Raw genomic sequence first — 27653 nt, forward strand, 5'->3', positions numbered from 1 at the left:
TGAATACCTACAGTGGCATCCACTGTATTAGCTTACTGGCTTTAAACAGTTCCTGCACTTATGGAATTTATATTCTAGATCAGTGTTGCAGAGTTCACAGGGGCCAAACAAATCCTTGATGAAGAGGCAAAAGGGGAAAGTACATCTGCTCTCAGCCCATTACCATGTAGACTTCCAAATAAGCCACTTCATATTTTGGAGGTGAGTAAAATGGGAAGTATGAAAAAGTCAACTATTACAAGAGTCAAACAGCTAAATATCAATTCCTCCTACAAGGAAACTGGAGGAAAACAGCAAATACAAAACCAGAAGCTTAACTTCACAAATAGCTCAAAGTAAAACCACCATGTGCCCCAAGTCCTTTTTGGTAACTTTACCACCTCTCCTGAACTGCCAACTATGGTACCTTTCCAGCGTCAAGCCATGTCCTTTTCTCTGACTTTTGCCTAGGCAAAACCTCTCAGTACTTTCCTAGGAATATGGGAGGATGAGAGCATGGTGGAATACCATCAGAAGTCATTCGTGCTTTAGTACTAGTGAAAGAATTGACTGCCTCCTTCCATAATGCTTTACCTTAATTAATACATACATCTCCAGAAGTTCCTATAAAGTGCTTAACTGTGAGAATTTCACACACCACAACTAGCCAGAAGGGGAGATATTTTGGAACCAGGTCCTTTCAGCAGCCACTGAAACTATACCTGTAGACAATTACTTACCTCACCTATGTATGTACAGAGCAGATTAAGAACCAAAAACCTTTGAAGAGTTGATATCCCAAGGAATTCATCATTTGCAGATTTAGAAAAATATATACTGAGCCCCATATAAATATGTGCCAAGCATCATTGTATAAGTCATTTTGTTTAATCCTTAGGACTACATTATGAAATGGTGGTTATTACAGCCTCATTTTACCAATGAGGAAATTAAGGCACAAACCATCTAAAAGAAGGCAGGAAAACGGGGGGTGGGGGAGAAGAGACACAGGACAAATAGAAAACAAATAGCAAGATGTTATATTTAAATCCAACCATATCAGTAATGATATTAAATATGGCCTAAACACCCCAATTAAAAGGTATCAACTGTCTGAATTAAAAAGCAAGAAAAAATATACCATGCAAATAGAATCAAAAGAAAGCTCAAGAAGCTATATTAATATTAAAGTAGATATTAGACTGAGGAATATTACCAGGGATAAAGAGGAATATTCCATTTTCATAAAGGGTTCAATTCATCAAGAATATAAAATCCTAAATTTGCATGTCCCTTTCAAAATATATGATGCAAAAACTGACAAAGCTAAAAGAAAAAATAAGACAAATCCAGAATTATATCTGTAAATTTCAATACACTTCTCTCAGTAATTGACAGACCAAGCTAAGAGAAAATTACCAAGGATACAAATTTGTAACACCACCAACTAACTTGACCTAACTGGCTTTTATAGAACTCTACATCCAACAAGAACAGAATACACATTCTTTTCATCATGGTAGACCAACTGCTGTGCCATAAAACAACTACCAGTAAACATCAGAGGATTTAAATAATTCAAAGTATGTTCTTTGACAACAGAACTGAAATAGATACCAATAACAGAAGGATAACTGGAAAATCTGCAAATATTTGGAAATTAAATAACACACTTCTAAATAATGCACTGGTCAAAGAATAAATCACAAAGGAAGTTGGAAAATACTTTGAGCCAAATAAAAATGAAAATACCACACATCAAATTTGTGGAATGCACCTAGAGAAGTGGTTAGAGAAAATTTATAGCATTAAATTATAAAATGCTAATGCAACACCCATTCCACACACGCAAACTCACCAATGTCAGGTTATTATGCAAGGAAAAGTAAGGAATGGAAAACAAAACTCAGTCCTGAACCAACCCCAATCATGGAAAAGTGAACCACTACAGATAAAAGTTAAAGGAAAAGGTATAAGTGGTATCAAAAGTAATTCTGAAACTCCAAACTGCTTACCTTTGTAGTAGATGCTTGCTGACAGTATATATCTAGGGTAACAAGAGGTTAGATCCAGGAAGGTCACTGAAGGTAGGCTGGAGAATACTGGGGGTCAGAGTAAAAAAGAACAGTGTGGGGCAGTGGAGTTGATGAATTCTAATCCTAGGACAGATACTGTTGCTCTTGTTTTTAAAATCTCTCTTGCTAAGGATGGATTATGTCTGGAGCTTAATATACTTATCACCCCCACACAGACAACAGTATGTGATTACCACACAGAAGGTGGCCTTGGGGAAGTAGGAGAAGGTATAAGGGGGATAAATGGTGATTAGAGGAGACTTGACTTGGGGTTGTAAACACATAATATAATATACAGGTGATGCATTACAGACTTGTACACCTGAAACCTATATAATTTTATTAACCAATGTCACCCCAATATATTCAATAAAAAAGAAAATAAAGAAGCCTCCAGATGGGTTCTGTCCCTAACTGAGGTAAGAACAGAGATGCTGGAATCACAGGTTGCTTAAATTCCATAACTCCCAAATGTCAACCCCACATTAGAATCATTTGAGGAACTGTTTTTTTTTTTTTTTTTTTTTTTAAGATATACTGATATGAGAGAGGAACATCAGTTAGTTGCCTCTCACATGTGCCCAGACTGGGAACCAAACCCGCAACCTAGGAATGTGTCCTGACTGGTAATGGAACCAGTGACTTTTTGCTTTGCAGGATGACACCCAACCAACTAAGCCACAATGGCCAGGGCTTGAGGAACTGTTTTAACAACACTCCGGGCTCCTACCCACAAGAGAATCTGATTCAGTATATTTGGAGTGGGGTGCCTAAAGTTTTTCATTACCTCTGATTCTGATGATTCCCAGTTTGAAAAGTACTCATATAAGTATTACCACTAAGAACAACTGCTAACAGTTACAGAGTATTTATATTGTTAAACTGAGTTCATTAACAAAACGCTATTGTGAAGACTAGGTGAGGAAGTACAAGTGGAGCTCATCACCACTCAGAGGAAACAAAGTAATCTTGACCTACAGGCACTTTCTGGTTACCCATAAAAATATGAAAATGTGACTAACACTGATTAACAAAATAAGGCACTTTCTGGTTACCCATAAAAACATGAAAATGTGACTAACACTGATTAACAAAATAAGGTTGATGTCAGGCTTAGTCATGAAAAAAAGAACAAAAAAATGAAAAAGTATCAAGGCAATATGGAGCAGTATCCAAAGAAATAGAGAACATTTGCCTCTCAAATATGATCCAATCCTCCTGGCTAGTATGACAACAGGTTGACTTCAAGGACTCTGCACTATGCAAGAATGGGTCCGGATTTCAAGTTCAATATTGTCTCTCCTTCAGTACCAATTTAAGGTTAAACCAGACCCAAACAGACCTACACCCTCTGAGTAGAACTGTTATGGGAGAAAGTCTCAGAAACTCAGTTCTTCTCGCCAACACAGTAAAGAATTACAGATCAAAAACCTATTAGTGTGCAAAGTTCATTAGTGCTAAGTTCTAATGGGAAAGCAAAAGTAAGGGTGGCAAGAGCAGGGTGGCCAGCCCTGGCTGGTGTGGCTCAGTGGACTGAGCACTGGCCTGAAAACCAAAGGGTTGTTGGTTCAGTTCCCAGTCAGGCCACATGCCTGGGTTGCAAGCCAGGTCCCCAGTAGAGGGCACATGAGAGGCAACCATACATGGATGTTTCTCTCCCTCTCTTTCTCCCTCTCTCTGAAAATAAATAAACAAACAAACAAACAAATAAATAAATAAAATATCTTTAAAAAAAGAGCAGGGTGACCAAAGCTCAGCTGACCAGTGCCATAGGCCAGGTAGCCAAAAGGGGGTGGTTAGGGGCCTGATCAAAGGCCCCCTGGCCAGAGTCCAGCTGGCCAGACTCCCCCTCCACCACGAGTGGCAAAGGAGCCAACAGAACAAGTTCTTTGTAGTTGGCGGGATGGAGGTGAAGAAGTTACATATTGATTGATGGGTAAAGTTAGTACCAGCCTTCTGGGGGAGACGTGACTACCCAAACGTAGGTATGGGTGGGGGTCTCTTAGCCCGAATCCTTATCTTGCTCCAGACTCTATTTGTTCATTTTGTATACATGACAGGAGGTAGGCAGTAAACCAAAGCTGTTTCATGGGCTTCACTGTGGACCTCATCCCCTTCCCCTTCCAGGCCTTAGAATGAATACACACTCTCAAGGTTTTCCTTTTCCCAGCTAGTGGAGATGATACACACAGACTTTTGAAGGGTGGCCCCCACTCCTGCACTATCATAATTTTGCTGGTGTTGTTCAGAATGCCTGGCAGCCTTATCGAGCCAGGCTCAGGACTACTGGGTCAGCAGTGAGACATGACTTCCTTTGCTCCATGTATTAAGTTCTTTGTTAGATTGTAATGGTGAGGGCCCTTCTTTTATTTCCCCTCTGGCTGCTCATTCCTAGCTGCTATGTAACATTCACCCCTGAAGTAATAGGAATGCAAATATTTGGGGACTTTGGGCTCAGGACTGCTGGGTCAATGGGTGAGACATGTCTCCTTCCTCCTCCCTGCCTTCGTTTACTGTCTATCCTACCTAATGGAAATACATAAATTAACTTCTTGAACATCTAAATCCTCCGTGGAGTCTTCCCAGGTCAACCTGTTGAGAACAAGACTTCCCAAATCACACCTAGTCTAACATCATTCTTACCCTGAGTACTCACCATAATTTTAAAATATAACTGGACCCCAGATGCATGTGGTATGAATATTCATTTTACAAATCATTTCCTGCTTGTATCTTGTTAGCATGATCTTTTTTCTGTAGTACTGACATCTTGGATCAACTGTCCTGAGAAGCACAAAAGTTGCCTGCATAACAGTACCTAGCAGTGGCATATCTAATTACAACTCATATTCTTTAATAATGATATATGTAACCCTAGGAGATGAGTACCACTACATACTGCACAAAATTAGAATCATGAAGGCCTTGAATATAGTACAATATCATTCCAGTTAGAATTTTGGGGGGACAGGGATAACAGTACCTCTTCCTTAACCTCTTACTCAAGTCCAAGGACATCTAGCTATCTGTAATCTGGAAAAAAAAACAGTTCTCAGATTAAGCTGGAGATAAGTACTAGGTTATTTTCAAGTTCCTGTCCCTGAAATGAAGGCTATTTCTGACTTATGCTGATGCATTTCTCAAGTTTATATGCCCTATCCTCAATCAAAATATTCTTTTTATTTTCCTCTATTAAACACCTCTATTTAATAACATATCACAGGAATTAAGCTTTGTTAGCCTGACCCATGTAGAAATAATGATCATTAGAGCTTAAAACTGTACCTAAGAATCAGAAACAAAAAGCAATTATTCTTATATTAAAGTTTATCTTCTCAGGTTACCACACTTCCTTTAGTCAATATTTCCAATACCCTTCTATTGTTATTCTTAATTATCATGTACATTTGTGTCTATAAATACAACAAAATCTGTATTCAATTAGCATGAATTAGTATCTTTTAAGCAGCTCTTCTTTATATTCTCAGCTCTAGACACAATAAAATCTCTTTGACCCTGACAGTATCTCTAAAAATGTTACTTCAATTAAAGAAATTAAATGCTTAAACCATGCTTCTGGTAAGTGATGAAAATATTAAGCAGCTGTAATATTATAAGCTTCAGTCTACCTGAGGCAGCCTTGCAGATCAGGACCCATAAAAATGCAATAAAAGAAAATCAAAAGGCCGGGCACATTTCAACTAATGAGATCTTGTTTATGTTGCCTGTATCATGGGACTCAAACAACAGTTGCATGAGTTTCTGATCTTTACAAACATGCTTATAAAAACTAAGGCTTCATAAGTCCCACTTGATAAACCCTGTTCCAAATATACAAAATTTTTTTTCCTGTACTAAACCAAACCATCAGAGACCTGGGTGCCAGGACCACATATTTCTACAATGGTAACATTGCAGAAATATCCTTACCAGAATGATTTGACATGTTGGCCATCAGCTAACATTTGGGGCCATTACAAAACATACACCTTTGTTTTATTTACTGAAAAGACAGGGTTTCTTCATTATGAGAATGCAAGTAAGTCTTTTAGGCTTCGAGCCAGAAAAATGTTCTCCTCCATGACAGGCTTTTTATATGATGGTCACTGTAATTAGAGTACCTGACCACATTACCTTCTCTGTGTGGCCTGCCAGGTTTCTCAGACTTGATTCATAGCCCAGGTGTACATAGAATTTGGAATATTAACCTCATTTTAGGTACATTTCACCCAGAAATCAAATATTCTCATTTACTTTTTAAGTACTGTACCATATGTTTTTACATAAATCCTTTTCTGGACATGGTAGGGTAGAAATTAAAAAAAAATGAAAAAAAAAAAAGGCTACTTGGACCTCCATACATAATTGGCTAAAGTGCTTCCTTGAAATAGAAAATGGCACTTTAGGACTTCTAGTCAGATTGCCTGTGTAGGTAAATGCAGAACTCAGAACCTCCTATAACCATATCAAAATTATAACTAAACTACAGAGCCATCATTCAGAACCACCTGAAATCCGGCTGAATGGAAGTCCTATACCTAGGGGGTTAAAGAAGTCACATAAAACTGGTAGAAGAGACAAAGACACAGAAGGCTAGTCCCATACCCACATGTGGTGGATAAAAATTGGGAGGGGTATCGTGGCTGCAGAAGTAACCCCTGAGCTGCACACCAGGCCCTCCAGCTCAAAGTTCCAGTTCCAGGAAGAGAAGTACCATAACTTCTGAGTGTAAAACCAGTGGGGGTTGGGGCTGAGTGAGATGAAGGCTTCTGGAGTCCCAGGCAGTTCCTCTTAAAGGACCTGTGCATGGACTTACTGAGACTCACTCCCTCTGAGCTCTAGCACTGGGACAGCAGCTCAAAAGGCACCAGGGACATACAAGGAGGAAATGAATAGTCTGGCATCAGGCAAGGTCTGGAGAACCAGCTTCCCTTCACCCCACAGAGCTGGCAGATAGGTGCCGTATCTGAGTCTCCATCACCCTGACTAACACTGTTCTGCCCTAATAATTCCCTAAGTCATCACCCCACCCAATTTGCAGGCCCACCCAAGCCATTTCCAGTGGCTTTTCCATACAAACTGCCTGTTTTGGCTCCTGCTGCAGACTTTCCCAAAATCTCTCAAAGGTTCACAATTTGCAAACAAGCAGCTTCTGGGCTTGTTTGCAAATTGTCTCTTATCTCTATCTAATTGGCCCCAGGCCCAGCATTTGCATCAGCTGGCCTTGGTTCAAGCTTGGCCTCTCCTAATCACCTTCAATTTCAGCCCAAGTAGCAGCCATCTGCAGATCACTGTAGTTCATTCTGAGTGGCCCTGGTGGCTGACTGTGCACCTTGATGAAGGCCCCAGGGCTGCTGCACCCAGTGGACAGCTTCAGACCATGCAGGATTACAACCCTATAACCTCCACAAGCAACACACTCAAGGGGTGGACTCAGTGAGCATGAGCCCCCTGAAGCAAGTCGTGCTCCATGAGGTCAGCTTCTACACAGCAACTTCTCTGTGGTAGTTACCACGAGTCCTCACAGCTCATCAGCCTGTGGGTCAGTCCCTCCCAGAGACACCAACAGCAATCAAGGCTCAACTATAACAGGACAGTGCACATAGCCCACACAGAGTGCACCTGGAGTGCCCAGCTTGGGTGACTAGTGAGGCTGTGCCACTGGGCCCTATAGGACACCTAGTACATAAGGCCACTATATCAAGTCCAAGAGACAGCAACTCTACCTAATACATAGAAACAAACTTAGGAAAACAGCCAAAATGTGGAGACAAAAAAACAGGTTCGAAATTAAAGAAAAGGAGAAATCTCCAGAAAAAGTAGAGGTAAGCAAATAAACAGACACCGAGTTCAAAACAATGGTTGTAAGGATGCTCGAGAAACTTAGTGAGAACTTCAGCAGCATGAAAAAGGACAAAGAAATCATAAAAAAGAACCAGTCAGAGATGAAGGAAACAGTAACTGAAATGAGTAATTTACAGGAAATCAACAGTAAAGTAGATGAAGCCAAGAATCAAATCAGTCATTTAGAATATAAGGAAGCAAAAAACACCCAATCAGAACAGGAAAAAAAAAAGGAATTCAAGAAATGAAGATAGTGTAAGGAGCCTCTGGGACAATTTCAACCATACTAATATTTGCATCATGGGGGTGCCAGAAGGAGAAGAGAGAAAGAAATTGAAAACCAACTTTAAAAAATAATAATAGGAGCCCTGTCTGGTGTGTCTAAGTGGATTGAGCACTGGCCTGTGAACCAAACAGTCACCACTTCAATTCCTAGTCAGGGCACATTCCTGGGTTAAGGGCTGGGTCCCCAGTGCAGGGCATACAAAAGGCAACTACGCATTGATGTTTCACTCCCTCTCTTCTTCCCTTCTCCTCTCTCTAAAAATAAATAAATAAAGTCTTTTAAAAAATGACAGGAAATTTCCCTAACTTGGTGAATAGACATACTAGTCCAGGAAGAGCAGAGAGTTCCAAACAAAACAAACTCATAGAGTTCCACACCAAGACAACTCATAATGAAAATGCAAAATATCAAAGACCAAGAGTCTTAAAAGCAGTGACAGAAAAGCAGCCAGTTACCTACAAGGGAGCTCCCAGAAGACTGTCAGCTGATTTCTCAACACAAACTGCAGGCTAGAACATTGTGGCAAGAAATATTCAAAGTGATGAAAAGCAGGACCTACAACCAAAATTACTCTGAGAATACTTCCAATCAAGATGGTGGCATAAACACAGCTAACATCTTCACAAAACCACATCAAAATTACAACTAAATTATAAAACAACAATCACTCAGAACCATCAGAAATCAAGATGAATGGAAGTCTGACAACTACAGAATTAATCTTCCAGACTGGTAGGAGGGGCAGAGTGAGAAGATAGACTGATGCAACACTCATGTGTGGTAGATGAAAACTTGGAAGGGATATTCAGGAGCAAGGAGTCCCAACCCCACAAGCCCTCCAGCTATGCTCCAGTGACAGGAAGATAACTCCCCAAAACTACTGGCTGCAAATACCAGCAGGGGTTGAGTCAGTGGAATAAACTTCTGTAGTCCCACATAATTCTTTTTAAAGAACCCACAAATGGACTTACCTACTCAGACTCACTCCCTCTGAGCTCCAGCACTAAGGTAGCAGCTTGAAAAGCACCAGTGGCATACAGAGAGGAAGTGAAGGTTCTGGCATCAAGCTGAGAGCTGGAGGGACAACGTTCTCCCAGAGAAAAAAGCCACTGTCCCTTTTCTGAACCCTCCTCCCACAGAGCCCCAAAGCCACAGAGCCCACAAGCAGGTGCCATATCTGAGACTTCATCAACCTGGCTAACACTGTTTGTCCCCCCATGGGGATCTCCTGAGATCTCCAACCAACTTATGAACCCACCCAAGCTGTTAACAGAGATTTTTTCCATATGAATGGCTGATCTTAGCTAATGCTTCACAATTTCCTAAATCCTCTCAAACAAGCAACAGCCAACCTCAGTGAGCCCCCCAGTCAACCATAACACTTGCTAAGTGGACCCAGGCACAACACTAGCAGTAGCTAGCCTAGGTAAACAGCTTGGCTTCACCTGGGAATCTCCAAGCCCAGAACAAGTAACAAGTGTCCTAGACAGCTTCATAGCCCAGGCAGGGTGGCCCTGGGCAAAGCACAAGTGGGGGCTGACCTTGCCCTGCACCACCCAGGAAACTGCAGAGTCTGCACACCCACTGGAGAGCTACAGACAACATCAGTGCAACACCATCCTGCACCTGCACAGCTGATCCTCCACAAAAGGCAGAGGTTGGCAGTCAGTGGTCACAGCCAGTCCTTGCAGTTGACTGGCCTGGGTAAATCCCTCCCACTGGCCTTGCAACAGCAAACAAGGCTCAACTACAAGCAGAGGGCATACTCAAGCAACATGAAGGGTACACAGTGAATACCCAGCTTGGATGACAGGGGAGGCAGTGCCACTGGACCCTACAGGCCACCTACAACATTAGGCCACGCTATTAAGACAGGGAGTCTAGCCGCTCTGCTGAATACATAGAAACAAACACAAGGAGACAACCAAAATGAGGAAAAGAAACAAGGTCCAAATAAAAAACACAGACCAGAACTCCAGAAAAAGAACTAAACAAAAGGGAGATAAGCAATCTATCAAGATGCAGACTTCAAAACACTGGTTATAAGTATGCTCAAGGAACTTAGTGAGGACCTCAACAGCACAAAAAAAAAATCCAGTCAGAAACCACAGATACACTAATCGAAATAAAGAACAATTCACAGGAAAACAACAGTAGAGTGGATGAAGCCAAGAATCTAATCAATGATTTGGAACATAAAAAAGAAGAAAACCACCAATCAGAATAGGAAGGAAAAAATTTTTTTTAAAATGAGGATAGTGCAAGCACCCTATGGATGGGACAACTTCAAGGGACAACTTTCCAGTGTTCCAATATTCACATCATAGGGATGCCAGAGGGAGAAGAGAAAGAGCAAGAAATTGGAAATCCATTTGAAAAAATAATGAAAGAAGACTTCCCTAATTTGGTGAAGGAAATAGATATGCAAGCCCAGGAATCACAGTGACCCAAACAAGATGGATGCAAAGAGGCCCACTCCAAGACATATCATAATTTAAATGCCAAAGGATAAAGAATAGAGAACTGAAAAATCAGCAAGAGAAAATAAGTTAGTTACCCTACAGGGGAGTTCCCATAAGACTATCAGCTGATTTCTCCAAAGATACTTTGCAGGCTAGAAGAGATTGGCAAGAAATATTCAGTCATGAAAAGCAGGGACCAACAGCCAAGATTGCTCTACCCAGCAAAGACAGCATTTAGAATCAAAGGGCAGATAGCTTCCCAGAGAGGGAAAAACTATGAGTTCATTTTCACCAATCATTTTATGAAATGGTAACAGGACTTATTTAAGAAGAGGAGGAGGACAGTGAAAAATGGTGGCCAAGTAGGTGGGAGCCAAGTTCATTTGCTCTTGCACCCAGCTTGGTCACTTAGCTGATCTGAAAAATAAAGGAAATGGTCAATCTTAGCTGACTGACATCAAGTTTGGAAGCCAAAGTGTACAGAAGGCACTTCAAAATGGTCACATACAAGACACAGCAGGAGTTGTGACTACCAGTCAGCCAGATGGAGGGGACAACCTACCAATGAATGAGCCACCAATAAGCAAAGCACAAGCGCAACAAGACACCCCACACAAACTCAATAAAGGTCAAGCCTAGCACACCCAGATCAGGAGATCAAAGAGACTGCACCACTGAGTCCCACAGAACTACCACCACAGAAGTCCCTCCCACAAAGACAGGGGGGCAAAACAGGGTGTCCTGAGACACAGAAACAAAAACTCACCTAAAATGAGAAGACAAAGAAAGAAGCCCCAATCGAAAGGAATGGAGGATTCCCCAGAGAAAGAGATAAATGAAATTGAGGCAAGTAGTCTATCAGACATAGAATTTTAAAGAATGGTTATAAGGAGGCTCAAAGAACTCAGTGACCACTACAAGAACTGAGTGGAAACTAGGACAGCATGAAAAAGGACATAGAACCTATGAACAAGAACAAAAAAGAAATGAAGAACACAATATCTGAAAAGAAAAATACACTAAAAAGAATTAGAAGCAGGCTAGATGAAGCAGAGGAATCAGTGAGCTGGAAGACAAGGTAGAAAGAAATCCCCTGGCAGAGCAATAAAATGAAAAAAGACTCAAAAAGAATGATGATAGTTTAAGGGAACTAAGGGACAACATGAAACGTAGAAACAATCACAACATAGGAATATCAGAAGGAGAAGAAAAGGAGAAAGGGATAGAAAAGCTGTTTGAAAAAAACAATCACAGAAAACTTCCCTAACTTACTGAGGGGAAAAGTCACACAAGTTCAGGAAGCAGAGGTCCCAATCAAGATGAACCCAAATAGGCCTCCCCCAAGACACAACATAATTAAAATGCCAAATGTTAAAGACAAAGAATTTTAAAGGAAGTAAAGGAGAAACAGCAAATAACAGACAAGGGAGCTCCAATAAGGCTACCAGCAGATTTCTCAACAGAAACACTAAAAGGCAGAAGAGATGGGCATGAAATATTCCATATAATGAAAAACAAAGACCTACAACCAAGGCTACTCTATCCAGCAAGGCTCTCATTTAAAATCGTGAAATAGCTTCCCAGATAAAAGAAGGGTAAAAGTGTATGTCTCCACCAATCCAACACTACAAGAGATGCCAAAAGGACTGCTATAAAAAGAAGGAGAGAGAGAAAGAGAGAGAGAGGGGAAGGGGGGGGAGAGAGAAAGAGAACAAGAGAGACAGAGAGAAACACAAGTATGGAAAAAATGACAATAAATAAGTACTTACCAATAATAACCTTAAATGTAAATGGTTGAAATGTTCCAATTAAATGATATAAGGGAGCTGAATGGATAAGAAAACATGACGTGCCCTGGCTGGTGTGGCTCAGTAGATTGAGTGCTGGCCTGCAAACCAGAGTCTCCAGTTCAATTTCCAGCCTAGGGCACATGCCTGGGTTGCAGGCCAGGTCCCTACTATGGGGCATGTCAGGGACACCACACTGATGTTTCTCTCCCTCTCTTTCTCCCTCCCTTCTCTTCTCTAAAAAAATAAATACAATCTTTAAAAATACATTTAAAAAGAAAAAGAAAACATGAGCTGTATACATGCTGTCTACAAAAGACTCACCTCAGAAAAGTTACAGACTGAAAGTGAAATGAGGGAAAAAATAGTCCAATAAATGGACACACAAAAAAAGCCAGCATAGAAATACTTATATCAGACAAAATAGATTCCAAAACAAAGGCCATACAAACAGATAGAGAAGGACACTTCATAATAAACAAGGGAAGCATCCATGAGGAATATATAACCATTATAAATATATACACAACCAACATAGGAGTACCCAAATATATAAGGAAAACCTTGGAGGACTTCAAGAAAGATACAGACAGCAACACCTTATAGTAGGGGGTTTTATACCCCACTGTCAACAATGGATAGATCTTCCAAAGAGTCAACAAGGATATGTGGCACTGAACGACACTCTAGACCAAAGGAACTTAACTGATATATATATAGAACATTTCATCCCAAAGAAGCAAAATACACATTCTTTTCAAATGCACATGGGGCATTTTCAAAGACAGTCCACATACTAGGACACAAAACAATTCTCAACAAATTCAGGAAAACTGAAATCATATCAAGCATTTTCTCAGATCACAATGGCTTGAAACTAGAAACCAACATCAAGGAAAAAACTAAAAAACATTCAAATTCATTGAAATTAAATAGTATTCTATTAAACAATGAATGGGTGAACAATAAGATCAAGGAAGAAACCAAAGTTTCTGGAAACAAATGAAGATGAATATACCACAACCCAAAACCTATGGGACACAGAAAAGGCAGTCCTGGGAGGGAAGTTTATAGCAATACAGGCCTACCTAAAAAGGATAGAAAAATCTCAAATAAACAAACTAATCCTGTATCTACAAGAACTAGAGGAACAACAGCAAACAAAACTCAGAGTGAGTAGAAGGAAAGAGATAATCAAGATCAGAACACAATTAAATGACATAGAGACTAAAAGAACAATTCAAAGGATCAACGAATCCAAGAGCTGGTTCTTTGAAAAATCGACAGGCCTTTAACCAGACTCATTAAGAAAAAAAGATAGAGGACCCACATAAATAATATCAGAAATGAAAGAGGAGGAATTACAACTTATACCACAGAAATACAAAGGACTATCAGAAATTACTACAAACAAGCATATACCACAAAAATTTTGAAAAACTGGGCGAAATAGTAAAATTTCAAGAAACATATAATCTTCCAAAACTGAATCACAAGAAGCAGCAGAAAGCCTAAGTACACCAATAACAGCTAGTGAAACTGAAGCAGTAATGAAAAAATTCCTGGTACACAAAAGTCCTGGACTAAACGACTTCACAGGTGAATTTTACCAAACATTTAGGGAAGAGATAAATCCTGTCCTGCTTATACTACTCCAAAAAATTCAAGAAGGAAGACTCTCAAGCTCTTTTTATGAGGCCAGTATCATGCTGATTCCAAAATCTGGTAAAGACATAAGAAAGGAAGAAAACTACAGGCCAATATCACTGATGAACAAAGCTAAAATCCTCAACAAAGTACTGACAATCCATATTCTAAATACATTTAAAAAATCATACACCATGATCAAATGGGATGCATCCCAGGGATGCAAGGATAATACAATATTTGCAAATCAATAAATGTAATACACCACATAAACAAAATGAAGAAGAAAAATCAATGATCAATCAATAGATGCTGAAATAGCATTTGATAAAGTACAGCACCCATTTATGGAAAAAAGAAAACACAGCAGAGTGGGAGCAGAAAGATCATACCAACACAATTAAAGACCATATACGAGAAACCTACAGCCAACATCATACTCGGGCAAAAACTAAAAGCTTTCCCACTAAGATCAGGAACAAGACAGGGATGTCTGCTTTCACGACTTCTATTCAATATAGTATTGGAAGTCCTAGCCACAGCAATCAGAGAAGGAAAAATTAAAAAGTGGAAGGAAAGGAGAAAGTAAAAATGTTGTTATTTGCCGATATGATAGTGTACATAGAAAACCCCACAGACTTAACCAAAAATTACTCGACTTAATAAGTGAATTTGGCAAAACAGCAGGAAACAAAGTCAATATACAAAAATTGAAGGCATTTTTACCAACAATGAAATATCAGAACCAAATTAGGAAAAAAATCACATTTACTATAGCAACGAGAAAAATAGTGTACCTATGAATAAACTTAGCGAATGAGGTAAAAGATCTGTACTTAGAAAAATACAGAACACTGAAGAAAGAAATTAAGGAAGACACAAATGGAAGCATGTACTATGTTCATGGATTGGAAGAATTCATGTCATTAAAATATCCATACCACCCACAGCAGTGTATAGATTCAGTGCAATCCCTATCAAAACACCAATGACATATTTCACAGACACAGAATATTTTAAAAATTTAAATGGAATCGTAAGTGACCCTGATTATCCACAGTTTTTTTGAGAAAGAAGAACAAAGTAGGAGGGATCACAATAACTTATATCAACCTATATTACAAGGCCATGGCAATCAAAACAGTCTGGTATTGGCATAAGAACAAATACATTGAACAGTGGGACAGAACAGACCCCAGACAAAACCCATGTCTCTATGGTCAATTAATATTTGACAAAGGGGGCAGGACCATAAAATGGAGTAAAAATAGTCTCTTCACTAAATGGTGCTGGGAGATCTCGACAGGTCATGGGAAAAAAGAGGGAGAGGGGAGGGGAGGGGAGGAGAGGAGAGGAGAGAAAAACTCAACCACCAACTTACACCATACAACGAAATAAACACAAGATGGATAAAGACTTCAATGTACGTTGTGACAGCATAAAAGTCTTAGAAGAAAACATAGGCAGTAAAATGTCAGATATCCCACACAGCAATTATTTTCACTGACATGTCCCCTAGAACAAAAGACATAAGGAAAGGAATAAACAAATGGGACCGTAAGATAAAAGCTTCTGCATGGCTAATGAAAACATCAGCAAAATGGGAAGGGGCCCAACTGTATGGGAAAACATTTTTGCTAATGATACCTCAGACAAGGGTTTGATCTCCAAAATATGTAAAGAACTCACATAATTCCACTCCAGGAACATAAACAATACAATTAAAAAGCAGACGAAGAACTTGAACAGACACTTCTCCAAGGAGGAGATACAGGGGCATACAGACATATGAAAGAATGCTCAGCGTCACTAGCCATCAGAGAGATGGAAATTTAAACCACAATGAGATATCACTTCACAGTGGTCAGAATGGCCATCATAAACAAATCAACAAACAAGTGCTGACGAAGATGTGGGGAAAAGGGAACCCTAGTGTACTGTTGGTGGGAATGCAGACTGGTGCAGCCACTATGGAAAACAGTATGGAATTTCCTCAAAAAAAGGAAGATGGAACTGCCTTTTGATCCGGCAATTCTGCTACTGGGAATTCACCCTATGAATCCCAATTGACCTATTCAACATAACTTATGCACCCCTATGTTCATAGCAGCACTACTTAGAGCAACAGCCAAGTGCTGGAAACAGCCTAAGTGCCCATCAGTAAATGAATGGATTGAAAAACTGTGGTACATTTACACAGTGGAATACTATGCAACAGAAAGAAAGAACTCCTACCCTTTGTGACAGCATGGATGGAACTGGAGAACACTATGCTCAGTGAAATAAGCCAGATGGCGAAAGACAAATACCATGTGATCTCACCTATAAGTGGAACCCAATCAACAAAACAAAAAAATTAGCAAAATAGAACTAGAGACATGGAAATAAAAAACAAACTGACAGTGACTAGAGGAGGGGGGAGAGGGATAACAAGGGAAAGAAGGGGAAGGGCCTAGTCAAGGGACATGTATAAAGGACACATGGTAATAGACAAGAAGATGGGGACTGACTGAGGGACCAGGAGCGGGGTGGGACAGGAGAGAGCAATGGGAAAAATTGAGACAACTTTAACTGAACAATAAAAAGATCAAAACTATGAATAAAATTGCATTAAATATATATCAATAATTGAATAAAAAAACTAAGCAGACAAGAACAGAGACAGAATCATGGTCATTGAGAGCATTTTGATGATTCATAGATGGGAGGGGATGTGTGGAAAAGAGTGAAGAGGTGAAGGGATTAAGAATTACAAATAGGTAATTACAGAATAGTCAGGGGAATGTAAGGTACAGTATAGGAAATGGAGAAGCCAAAGAATTTCTACGCATGACCCCTTGACATGAACAATGGTTGTGGGGATTGTCTGAGAGAGAGCAGGGTGTTGAGTGGAGAGTAGTAGAGTGGGGGGGAAATTGGGACAACTGAAATAGCACAACCAATAAAGCGTAATTTAAAAAAAAAAGAAAATTTCTCTAGTCAGTAAAGCTCTCTTTTAGAATTGAAGGATAACAAGCTTCCCAGACAAGAAAAAGGCTAATGGAGTTTATCACCACCAAACTGGTATTATATGAAATTAATTCAAGTGTGTCCTTTATGAAGAAAAAAGATAAACATGAATAAAACGGCAATAAATACATGTCTATCAGCAACTGAAGGTAAAAAAAATAACATGCATAAAAGACAGACTCATAGAGGTAGAGAACATTTTGATGGTTGCCAGAGGGGGGGGGGGTGGTGCTTGGGAAGATGCGGAGGAAAGGTGAAGGGATTAAGTACAAATTGGCCAAAGAACATATAGGCATATTTGCATAGCCCATGGACACAGACAATATGGTGAAGGCCCAGGACAAGGGACAGAGGCTGGGTAGAGGTGGGAAATGGCAGGGAAGGAACGGGGGACATTGCAGATAAGTCATGAGGATGTAAAGTACAGGATAGGGAATGTAGTCAGTATAGTGTCAGATGGGTATGAGGTTGATAGGGATGATCACTTAGTAAACTACATAATGTCTAATCACTAGGGTATATACCTGAAACTAATATAATATTGTATGTAAACTGTAACTGAAAAATAAAAAAATATACATTAAATGGCAAAAAATGGCACTATACTATAGTATTAATGACTTTCCAGTAAATTGCAAATCACTCGTAGGTCACTTGACAAGACAAGATGTTCTCATTTTTGCCCCTACCTTTTAAGACGAGGGAGGGAATGGATGACTATTTTCCAACTTCTCACCAGCTCCAGAGAAGACAGGTTCAGGGTTAGTTATAAAGGTTTTGGAGTTCTTTGGAACAAGACCAAGAAAAAGCAAACTCACCATTTTATGTCTTTTTGGGAATCAAGTGAAAGCTATAGACCCAGAAAAATACACACACCACAACTTGCAATTTTGGGGGGACCCATAGATATCCTCCAAGTCCATTTATGAGCCTAAAGTTAAAAACCCCCTTCTAGTAAATGGCAAGCTTAGACACTAGACACTAGAGCTCACAACCTACATCCTGAGAGAAACCCTGCATATTACACAATTTTCATGTAAAAACTCAATGAGTGGGGGATTAAAGATAGCTAATGTTCATATTATTTGGTAGTATTCATACTGTAATAACTGCCTCAAAATATCCTGCTTTGCACATTGTCACTCCCTATTATCACTCTGTACATACAGCAGTAAAACCCTGCCTCACCCAATCCCTCAACCCAGGTTTATTTTTCCTCAGAGGACCTCCATCCAGCTAACATTAAATTGCTGTTTGCCTCCATTGACTAGAATGAAGTTGCATTAAGGGCAGGGACTTTGTTTTGCTCATGGCTATACCTATGGTGCATAAGAGGCACTCAAATATTTGTAATATAAGTCTTTCAGAGGATTCTTTATTAACAGGTTTTTGTAAATCAAGTTCTACTGAAACTTGGTCATGCTCATTCATTTACATATCTATGGCTGCTTTCATGCTATAATGGCAGAGCTGAGGAGTTGCCACAGGGTCCACATAGGCTGCAAAGCCTAAAACACTTGCTACCTGGTTCTTCACAGACTTTGCTGACCACCAGTAGCACTCATTTGGCCCTCATTTCTCAAGCCAACTCCTTTGTACCCAGAACAGAGCAGATGCTTAAAAACAGCTATCACCACACATATACAGATTTGCTACTTGCAACATAATTTTTCCAGTTAAATTAAATTAATATTTTCCCCTTTCAATGCATTTCTACCACAACCACAACCAAAGATTACCTGTGTTCAATAATTTTGGGAATAGAGGAGTGATATTATGTTAAGTAGTAGCAAGCGTTCTCATTCAAACTCACAATCATGCTTTAAAATGTGAAAGCAAGCTCTTTCCTATTTCAGACAAATGATTTTGAGGTAAACTAGTTATTTTCTCAATGTAAAAATAATTCTAAGATGTATCATTTCTTTTTATGCCAGGCACATTATAGGTGCTCAAACAGTCATTGAATGGATCACTCTCCCATAAATATTGACTGTGATCATCAAATTTTGAAAATTACAGTTACCTGAAAAGGAGCATCAAGATTTGTATCTTCACCAATTCTAGAATATGCTCGGCTTTGTCCAATTCTTTTAAAAATTATAGCTTTTGTCATTAAAAAAAATTAATTTGCAGCCCTGGCTGGTGTAGCAAACCAGACGGTTGACAGTTCAATTCCCAGTCAGGGCACATGCCTGGGTTTGGGCCAGGGCATTGCTAAGGGTGTGCAAAAGGCAACTGATTGATGTTTCTCTCCCTTTTTTCCTCCCTTCCCCTCTAACAATAAATAAATAAAAATCTTTAAATTAAAAAAAATAATTTGCATAGCTATCATTGGTTCCAAGTAACTGAAGAATAAATGGTAATTCTTGGCATCATTTCAGCCCAATGTTTAACCCAGGTGCAGAAGTGAGCAAATAGAATGTTTTCATATAATTAAAGGAGGTATCATTGGAAAACATTATAGTCCATGGACTAAGATGGAAGTGAGAAAAGGGCTAGGAACCTTACTGAGTTATCTTTGCTAGGTTATTCTGAATAAGCAACAACATATACAATCATTTGAGAAAATTGTTTATTTAGAAAAAAGGTTACACCAGTAGAATTCAGTAGATTAAAAAATTTTCTTTTAAAAATGTCACTCAAACTTTTCCAGGTGAAAGTTCAGCAATACAAAGCTCCTCTAGCTGTAGAATTAAAACAAAACTAAGCTTTGACACCCCCCACCCACCGCAAATTTCTCTAACAAAATGACAAGAAAAAATGGCAAGGGACAAGTGCGTGCTGATACCTTTTTCTTTTCTTAGACAGAGTTTACTGTTGTACATGTACTATATAAAGTGAACTTTAAGCATTGCATTAGACACTGCTCCTACTTTCTTTTCAGTGAATAATATTAAAAACAGGCCAAATAAATTAAAAATGAGTTTTAAATGAGGTAAATTCAAAATAGTTCAATAATTGTTTATTTTCAGCTTCAAACAATAAAAAGAAGACATTTCAGATTTAAAAAAAAACTAAACCTAAAGTGAAATTCTGTACACATGAAACCTTATCTGCTTCTTGGGAACTCTATGCAGCACATTGTGCTAAAAATATGGAATAATTAACACTTTCAGCCATTTACTGAAAATAAATATGCAGAAACTAAGCAACAAGTTAAATACAGTAATGTACAACTCAACAATTTAAAGTTTTCGGCATGGGGCAATAAAGCAGATAAATGAATAATTTAAGAAGATGCAACTGGGCCCTCTTCATTCGTGATTCTTGGCAATCTACTCAGGATTATACATGTCTGGTCACAGCTGAACCATTGCATTTCAATCTCATCTGAAAGAAACAAAGTGATTATATTGATCGATGAGGGAAGAAAGGAGGGAAGGATGAAAGGAGAGAAAAAAGAAGTTGGAAGGAGAAGAAAGGAAAGGAAGGGAGGGGAGAAGGGAAGGGGAGGGGAGTATGGTTTAATAAAGTAGAAAAAATCAGTGAGTTCTAACAATAACAAAGGCTTAAATTAAATCCCTAAATAAGGATGAAATATCTGTGTATTTCTTATTGCCCACTCTCAAAAACCATTAAAGATAGGCACACTACAATGACTTCAAAATAAGAAACACTGAACATTTTATCTGTGAAAGAGGGATGAGTGGGGGAGGGGAGGAAGGGAAAAATGAAATAGGAACAAGTAAAACATTCTTCAGGGGCAGGCAATAGCTTGTCAAAAGTAAATATAACACGTAGCAATGAAAAAGAACCAATTTTAACATGATCAACAAAAAAAGAGAAAAATGACATCACATTTTTCACAAGGGCATGACTTTAATAGTGACTTATATTAAGATGCAATGTCTGCTAAATTATAAAAATTGCTTTAAAAATATATTGACTTAATTATACTCATTTCCTTTCCTTTATGTATTGACATTTTTCAAATACTGCATACTGAAATAAATTCAAAACATGATCATTACAACATGTGGCAAATAACTTATCTGCCTAACATTTTCTCATTCATTTTAAACTAATGCTTAACGCATTAAACTTTATTGATGAAAATACTACATTCACGTATTTCATAAAATCAGAGCTAGAAGAGCCTTAGAAAATAATCACACTTGCATGAAATGCTGACAAATAATTTACATATCATTTCTATACAGCATTCTGTTCACACCATGTATAATCTTGATATCTTCTTAATTATAATTGTGGATACACTAATGGTGAACTTACAATTTTAATACTTAAAAATCATTGTTCCTGTCCATAATTGATGAATGGATAAATAAAATATGGTACACATTCATACAATGGATTATTCAGTTATAAAAAGAAATGAAGTTTTGATACATGCTATATCATGGATGAACCTTGAAAATATGATGCTATGTGAAAGAAGCCAGACGCAAAAGGTCACTATATTGCATGATTCCATTTTTATAAAATGTCCAACACAGGCAAACCTATAGAGACAGAAAGTATATTAATCATTTCCCGGGGCTGGGGAAGGGCAGAACTGGAAGTGACTGCTAATAGGTGTGGGTTCTCTTTGGGGTGATGGAAATGTTCTGGAGAATTCATGGTGATGTTTACACAACATAGTATCAATAAATATACTAAAACCCATTTTAAAATGGCAAGTTTTATGTTCTGTGAATTTTATCTCATTTTTTAAATGGCAAAAAAAGTCAATGTTCCAATCAAGAGTATCATGGTATCAGTACAGCCGTAACAATAAGAAATAGGTTCTCAATCAGAAAGATGTCACAACAGGAGAATTACTGTGCAAGGGAAATTGTGATGACACACTTAAGGGCATATTGAAGGATAAAACCGCTATTGCTGTTAAAACCAAAACACGTAAAGATGATCTTTCCCAGGAATGGAAATTAAAATTTTTACAAGAAGGCAAAATCCTCAAGCAATACAATCATCCCAATATTGTCAAACTTATGAGTTCATACACAAATGCAGTCTATCTACATTATTAAGGAACTGGTTCCAGGAGGCGATTTCCTCTCCTTTCTGAGAAAGAAGGATAAACTGGAACAGTTAGTGAAATTTTCATTAGATGCTGCTTCTGGATGGCGAATTTCAAGTAAAAATTGTATACACAGGGACCTTGCTGCAAAGGAACTGTCTGGAGGTGAAAATAATGTTCTGAAAATCAGTGACTTTGGAATGTCTCATCAAGAGGATGGTGGTATATATTCATCTTCTGACTTAAAGCAGATTCCCATTAAATGGACAGCACCAGAAGCTCTTAATTATGGGAGATACCGTTCCTAGAGTGACGCATGGAGCTTTGGCATCCTCCTCTGGGAGACCTTCAGCTTAGGGATCTGTCCATAGCCTGGAATGACAAATTAGCAAGCACAAAAAGCAAGTGGAAAGAAGACACTGGATGTCAGTCTCTCATCAGTGTCCAGAATGTATTTATAAAATAATGCTGAAGAGCCCTAGCCAGGTAGCTCAGTTGGTTGGAGCGTCATCCCAATATACCAAGGTTCTGGGTTCGATCCCCGGTAGGGCACAAACAAGAATTAACCAATGAATGTATAATCAGAACAACAAATTGGTCTTTCTTTCTCTCAAATCAAATGTGTGTGTGGGGGGGGAAGTGTCAGGATTACAAACTTGAAAACCAACCCAAGTTCAATGAGAACTTCACAAACTGTCTCATCAAGAAGAAAGTCACACAGAGATGAAACAGTGCCAAATGCAGCCTTCAGGACTCTTATCTTCCAGCAGAATATTTTCTTCTCACTAACAATGAATTTACCTGGAACATTTTCTAAAGTTTTTTAAATTAACTTTTTATTAAAACAGGGGCCCCTTTAACCACTGTAAACAAGAAAGCACAGGCTCTAAATGCAATGAATCACACAGATCTATCTTTTTCACACCTAGGACTGTTGACGTTTCTCAAAGAGTTTCTACTTCAGGTTCAGTTCAGAGTTATGTACACTTCCTCCTAGACACCTCTACTTTATTGGTGCTATAAACAGCACTGATAATACCATGTTTGCAGGACACATTCTAAAAAAAAGTGGCCCTCCACTCTGCTTAGACAAGATTACCTCTGTAAACATCACTTTCTACTGAGAATTATCTGGACATCCTAGGTTTTTCCCTTTTTTCTTGCCAGAAACAGGCCCTGACAAATCAGTAACACTGTCATTTACTTATGTTTCACCACTCCCTCCTCCTTTTTCAGGGCATCAAAAAACTGCATGAAATAACCTCAAAGAGCACTCTCTCAGGATTGAGGCAGCTGATTTTAAATGATGTTATTTGATAGGGACCAAGGACAGCAAGAAACAAGTTTGAAAAGAATGGTGGTCTAGAGAAAAGAGCAGCTATACTGGCGATCAAAGTAGAGAAGACAAATACATATCAGCCTTTCTTTTCAGAATTATGCTTTTATAAACACACACTATCTAATTTTATGATCAAATTCACCAAGAAGGTCCTAAGAAATGTTTCAATAGCTCATAGATTCCTCATAAAAGAGCCCTCCCTCATGGCAAAATGTGCTTTAGAGAAAATATAAGCCCACAATGAATTAACAGATTATTTTTGGTTAAGTGTCTTGGCCTCAAAGAAGGTATTCCAGAATTCAGTTCCCTTCAAGATTTCATGATACTAGTTTGTTCTCCATCCCCAAGTAAAAAGGCATATATAGATGAAGTTGACAGCTAAAAAGTCAAATGAACATTTATTTATTTATGAGGATGAAAAAAGTTACAGGGACAGACATCTATTTCACTTCTTTCATTTACCCCTCCCTATAGTGCTACCTAGAAATTCTTAACATATCAAACATACTTCCTGGGATGTTTCATGTGGATAAAATGTAACAGAGTTAAATCTGAGATTTTCTTGACCTGAATCTTAGCGTAACCAGAAGTGACTCTCAGGGTAAATGCATGTATAGAGGATAGTCATGCTCAGGGGTAAATGGTGGTACAGGAGCCTTTTATAAGTGTGTATGCCTATGTCCAGATTAAAAAAAAAACAGCACCACACCTTACTAAATATTTGGCCTACCTTAAAGTGGAAGAAAAAAAATAGAAAATTCTTCCTGTTCTCTTCAACTTTTTTGGTGCCTATGAATATCAGTGCACAAAACTTTTGGACACATTCAATGATTACTACATAGAGACTCATATGAAAGCATAATAAACCTGCCCTCAAAAAATATGTTGGGCCCTGGCTGCTATAGCTCAGTGGATTGAGTGCATGCTACAAACCAAAGGGCTGCCAGTTAGATTCCCAGTCAGGGCACATGCCTGGGTTGCAGGCCAGGTCCCCGGTGGGAACCATGTGAAAGGCAACCACACATTAATGTTTCTCTCCCTCTCTTTCTCCTTTCCTTCCTCTCTCTCTAAAAAATAAATAAGTAAAATCTTTAAAAAATGTGTTGGAGCACACAAAGCAACCTCTTTGTAAACAGTATAGTATCAAATTCTACAAATAATTTAAACCCTCCTGAGGGCAAGAAAAAAAAAAGTCAATGCTATTTCTCATCAATCCCAAAGAGATATACTTAATGCTTCTGTACACAGTTCTCCATGTAAAGTTAACAGAATAAATGAAACCTAACAGGTAATAAAGAAAAAATACCTGGTTGTTTGATTAGAAGGAAGGGATGAAGTTACTGCCTTTAACAAGATCACAATCTAAGGATAAAGACATATAACATACTGATATATAAGTAAGAATCAGTGACTAGGACTCTGTAGGCAAGTCCCCACACATGCAAGCAAAGTAACTAACTCAGTAGTTACTAAGAAAGAGACATGAACACATTCTACTCCAACACATTACCAGCATCTAGGACTATGCCTGTGCATAGCAACACAGTTCTAAAATAAGTAATCTTTGAGCACTTAGGAAGTCAGTTTCCAAGTATGGGCTAAAGAAACAAGACTCATAACAGGAATTACAAAATCAATTGTTTGCAGGGGTTAGTATATGAGGTCTGTCCGGAAAAAGTACAGCCATTGTTAATATAATGAGAATGGTTGGCACAACATCAATGTAACCTGGCAGCCAAGGAGAGTGGACTGGAATGCACATACGTGAACAATGATGACATCACAATACTAATCAGTAGGGGCGGTAGATGCCGATGAGTGAGCATGTATACTGTGTGGCCATCGCATTCAAAATGACTGAGTGAATAAAGCAACAAACCTACATCAAATTTTACATTAAGCTTGAACATTCTTCCACAGAAACTGTTTGGATGACTCAGAAGGCTGCAGCTATGGGCAACTGGTGATTGGCAGCTTCATCATGACAATGCACCTGCTCGTGCATCACATCTCACGCAGAGTTTTTTGGCAAACCATCAAATCACCCAGGTGACTCAGCCTCCCTACAGCCCAGATTTGACATCCTGTGACTTCTGACTTTTCCCAAAACTACAATTACTTTTGAAAGGGAAGAGATTTCAGACTGTTGAGATTTAGGAAAATACAACAGGGCAGCTGATAGAGACTGGCAGAACTGTGTGAGGTCCAAAGGTGGCTACTTTGAAGGGGACTGAGGTGTCATGGTCCTATGTACAATGTTTCTTGTATCTTCTTCAATAATAGACTCTTACTTTTCATGGATGGCTACTTTCTAGACAGGCCTCATATAATGGAAACAAATGAAGTGAGCGGTGTGGGGACTCATTGAGGTACATTATAAAAAAAAGACCCACTCTCTGTATAAGGGGGGCTGCACCTAGGCAGATCTACCTGATAGTTGCCATACAGAAATCAGTACACAATGTTGCCAGATGTCCCAATTCTTGAATAGAAACTAAAATTCAGATTTGTCAACTCTTCTGATTTTTAAAGGTGACCACTTTTTTAAAATGTTAAATATTGTGTGAGGTCCAGAAGGTACATCTAACAGACCATGTTCTGCCCAAGGGCTGAGAATTTACAACCTTGGAATTAAAGGATGAAAGAATTAATTAAGCCCTGGCTGATGTGGGCTCAGTAAATTGAGTGCCGGACTGCAAACCAAAGGGCTGCGGGTCCAATTCCCAGTCAGGGCACATGCCTGGGTTGCAGGGCACCCGAGAGGCAACCACACATTGATGTTTCTTTCTCTTTCTCCCTCCCTTCCTCTCTCTAAAAATAAATAAATAAATAAAATCTTTTAAAAAAAGAGTTAATTGAGTTGCACATATGAGACTGGAGGTGAGAGATGGATCTGCAAAAATATATTAGGCCTTGTTGGAGTGGAGGATTAGAACAGGGATGTGCAATAGTATATTACAAATATAGATGGAAAAGATAGAGCTAAGTGCTATGTTCTCTGAAATCAAGAATAAGGTTTACGATTGAGCTTCTCAAAGTCTAGGAATGAGTTTCTGTTTAGCATAGCATCTGGTTCTAAAAAGATTCTCAATGATTTAACTGAGCTCAACATTCATGAATTGAGGACCACATGTATCAAATTAAAATTGAGATGCTAAAGGATGGTTCCGAGAAAAAAAAATTCATTGGCAGTAATTTTTAAAGATGAAACTAGAGGAAAGGTTAAAGGCAAAGCAGTTAGTAGTGTTCAAGGAAATAAATCAAGGAGAGAGAAAGAATGTGGACAAAGTCTTTAGCAATAACAAGTAACAGAAGATATAGAGAACTACAAGACAGAATTGCACAATTAAAATTTTGAGACAGGAAAAGACAAAAGACCTAGCAAGGAATTTAATCCAGATCACATTTGCACATTGTATTTTCTTTTCTTTTTTTTTTAATTTTTGTTGCATACTCACAACTGTAAACTTTTTTAAAGAGTTTATTTATTTATTTTTTAGAGAGAGGGGAAGGGAAGGAGAAAAAGAAGGAGAGAAACATCAATGTGTGGTTGCCTCTCGCACACCCCAAACTAGGCACCTGGCCCACAACCCAGGCATGTGCCCTGACTGGGAATCAAACCAGTGACCCTTTGGTCCACAAGCCCACACTCAATCCACTGAGCTACACCAGCCAGGGCTGTACATTGTATTTTATTAACTCTAATGCAATCACTTTAATGTTTCTGAAATCAGGGTGGTATTTACAGTCACAGTTATTTCTCTTTTCACCATTCTCAAAAAACAGTTCTAGAAACTAATAATGATTTTCACAATTAGTGACACCTTTAAATCACAGAAATGTGACATATGTAGTAGCTCCTTTCTATAGAAAGTAAAGTAAATAAAATACAGTGGAAGCAGCAGATTTGAAGTAGCCTAAGGGTAAATGGTACCAATTTGAAATGATGAGACCTCTAAAGGTAAAGGAAAAACAAGGGAAAGACCTCACCAACTCCAGAATGTATCCAACAGGAGGCAGCCAGAAAAAAAGAAATATCAACCAGAGTCTCAGAAAATTAACAGTCTATCCAAGAAAAAATATATAGTACGTAATTGTCAGCAAGAAATTGAACAGGATGAACATCATGCTAAATGGGTACCTGATGCTAAAAGGGTACCTGAAATGAGAAGCTGTGTTACAAGACCACCAAACTAACATCTAACACCCAGGCCAGTCTTTTCCTGCCTTTTGTCCTGAGAGAT

At 38.7% G+C, this 27653-nt stretch overlaps 1 protein-coding gene and 1 pseudogene across 7 annotated transcripts in view; one reads left to right on the plus strand and one right to left on the minus strand.

Moving 5' to 3' along the window:
• Positions 1 to 20308: 20308 nt before the first annotated feature.
• Positions 20309 to 27653, minus strand: part of THOC2 (THO complex 2) — a 115697-nt gene continuing 108352 nt past the window's right edge. For 5 of the 7 annotated variants that reach the window (XM_036016515.1, XM_036016511.1, XM_036016514.1 and 2 more), the window contains exon 39: positions 21945 to 22442. The gene's annotated coding sequence lies outside the window, so the exon portion shown is untranslated. Of the gene's footprint in view, positions 20420 to 21944; positions 22443 to 27653 lie in introns of those variants that run through there. The other 2 variants (XM_036016513.1, XM_036016510.1) reach the window with 1 other exon arrangement.
• Positions 21781 to 22660, plus strand: LOC114505515 (annotated as a pseudogene).

This window comes from Phyllostomus discolor, chromosome X, assembly GCF_004126475.2.
Source record: "Phyllostomus discolor isolate MPI-MPIP mPhyDis1 chromosome X, mPhyDis1.pri.v3, whole genome shotgun sequence".
NCBI lineage: Eukaryota > Metazoa > Chordata > Mammalia > Chiroptera > Phyllostomidae > Phyllostomus > Phyllostomus discolor.